The sequence below is a fragment of the Mustela putorius genome, unplaced genomic scaffold, assembly GCF_011764305.1.
Source record: "Mustela putorius furo isolate JIRA1106 unplaced genomic scaffold, ASM1176430v1.1 tig00001073_pilon_pilon_pilon, whole genome shotgun sequence".
Taxonomy (NCBI): domain Eukaryota; kingdom Metazoa; phylum Chordata; class Mammalia; order Carnivora; family Mustelidae; genus Mustela; species Mustela putorius.
In genome coordinates, this window is record NW_025421559.1 from 26,577 (window position 1) to 29,467 (window position 2,891).

The window sequence follows — 2,891 nt, forward strand, 5'->3', positions numbered from 1 at the left end:
TAGTTGGTTGGTTAATTAACTCTGGCGATAAACTCAGTGATATTTTCCAAAATCATAAGACTAGTAGGAACTATAATAGCTGAAATAAAAACACTATAATTTCAACAAACAGCTGAACCCATAGGGGAAGATCCTGTGGCTGGAGATTGTTGCAGCCACCAATGCCTGGCCAGGTGACTGAGTGGAACAATCACCATCAGAATGTAGGGCAAAGACCAAATTAAAAATCTTTCCCTCATGCATGGCACAGACCATCATGAAGTCTCGATTAAAAGGAGTACAGACAGGTTGAAACCTCCTGAAGAAAATGTCTGATGCCTTAGCTCTTTGTTTTCAACAGATCCTAAAGAAGATAATAGGGACTAAAGTGCTGATGGGTGAAGTAATGAAGAAGCTTCCTTTTCTCTTGCTGACACCAAGTTCATAACAGGGGATGTCAACACCACAGTTATCCAAAATGTAAATAAATCCTATGTGAAGATTCTAGCTAAGAAAGATAATGTATCAGGTGTTATTTTGCCAGTATTTGAACATTACTGTGAAGGAACTGACAGTTATAAACCAGCTGGTTTAGCGAGAAGTGGGGAACAATTGGCTAAATTAAAGAGAAATTATGTCAAAGCAGTGGAATTACTGATAGAAATATTTTCCCTTCAAACTTCCTTTGTTACTTTGGATGAAGCTATTAAGATAACCAACAAATGTGTAAATGATATTTCATATACCATTGTCCCTGGAATTGAACATACTTGTGCTTATATCATTAGAAAACTGGATGAGAGAGAGCCAGAAGAGTTCTATTGGTTAAAGAAAATAAAGAAGGAAAAGATTCTCCAGGAAAATTGGAAAAGGACTTGGAGCAATAGAGGGCAGCTGGAGAGGTGATGGAGCCTGTTAATCTTTTGACTGAAGAGAAGAATGAAGATCTTCTGCTGGAATAATTTTTCCTGGTCTGGTTCTAACATAAGCCCTAACATGGCACCATTTTAATTCACAATGTGTAGGTTTGGTATATGTAGCCATTTAGTTTTTGGTCCAAGAATTTCAGTGGTGGTAAAATTTCCCTGGGTATTAGTCATAGGACTACCATTGCAAAATCATCTTCAGCAACCATTTATCAGGATGACATTTGTAGACACTTCCCAGGACCTTGCAGAATTTATTCTGCAGAAGTGGTACCCTACTCCATCTTCATCTGTTACAAGTAATCTGCTTACCAAGCATATTTGGAAATTCTTAGGAAACAGCAGTGGTCTCAGGCCAAATGTCCCTGCAGCAGCATTTTTCCTACCTGCTCAAACACCTTGGCACTGTCATCTGAGACTGTTGCACCATCCTTGTGTTACCATGGTACTTCTCTTAAGTTTTATGAAACCTTCACTATTTTTTCTTGTAAGACAGATTTTTGTTCTATCTATAATGGGACTTCTGCCAATTTTAATGTGACAATATATAAACAGTAAAATGAGTTAAAAATGGGGAAAAAAAAGTATAACTTCCTTGCAACCCAAGACAGTTAAAAAATTTAGTTTTAGAAATAGGAAAACTATACATCTGGAGGAATTACTTCAAATTCCAAGAATAAAAACCAGTTGTTTTGTGGAAACTGCTGATTTAGGAATTTACTGTTAAAAGTAAAACTAAGTGATTTATGAGGTTCACCTGAAGAAACTTGCGACTGCACACAAACTGCTTAAATGGAACTCAAGAAATATCTTCAATAAAGTATGAGAAAACCTAATCCAACAATACATTTAAAAAATCAAGTGGGACTTATTCCTGAGTTGCAAGTTTAGCTCAATATTCACAAATCCATCAATGTGATACACCACATTAATCAAGAAAGTACAAGAACCATATGATCCTCTCAATAGAGGCAGAAAAAGCATTTGGTAAAGTACAACATCCACTCATGATAAAAACCTTCAACAAAGTAGGTTTAAGAGGGAACATTTCTCAATAAAATGAAGGTCACTTATGAAAAACCAACAGCTAATATCATGCTCAATGGAGAAAAACTGAAAGCTTTTCCTCTGTGGTCAGGAAAAAGACAGGAATGTCCACTCTCACCACTGTTATTTAGCATAGTACTGGAAGTCCTAGCTACAATATTCAGACAACAAAAAGTACAGAAATCTGTTGCATTATAGTACAGCAATAATGAAGAAGCAGAAAGAGAAATCAAAGAATAACTCCTAGTTATAATTGCACCCACAGCCATAAGATACTTAGGATTAAACCTAACCAAAGAGATGAAAGACCTGTACTTTGAAAACTGTAAAACACTGATTAAAAAAATTGAAAAGGACACAAAAATGGAAAACATCCCACACTCATGGATTGGGGGAACAAATATTGTTAAAATGTGTATGCATCCAAAGAAGTCTATATATTTAAAGCAATCCTCATCAAAATATCAACATTATTTTTCATACAGATAGAACAATCCTAAAATTTGTATGGAACCACAGAAGATCCTGAATAGCCAAAGCAATTTTGACAAAGAAAAGCAAAGCTAGAGGAATCACAATTATAGACTTCAAGTTATATTGCAAAGCTATGGTGAGCAAAACATTATGGCACTGGCACAAAAATAGACACATGGGTCTATAGAACAGAATAGAAAACACAGAAATAGACCCACAACTTTATGGTAAAGTAATCTCTGAAAAAGCAGGAAAGAATATCCAATGGGAAAGAGACAGTCTTTTAAAAAATGGCACTGGGAAAACTGGACAGCAACATACAAAAGAATGAAACTGGACCACTCTTACACCATATGCAAAAATAAATTCTAAATGAATTAAAGATCTAAATGTGAGGCAGGAAACAATTAAAATTCTAGAGAAGAACACAGACAGTAATTTCTCCGACATTGACTATAGCAACAT

The 2,891-nt window shown here is 35.5% G+C and overlaps 1 pseudogene; it reads left to right on the forward strand.

Annotated features, from left to right (window-relative positions):
* The first annotated feature begins 200 nt into the window (after positions 1 to 200).
* On the forward strand, positions 201 to 941 carry LOC123393912 (annotated as a pseudogene).
* Positions 942 to 2,891: the final 1,950 nt, after the last annotated feature.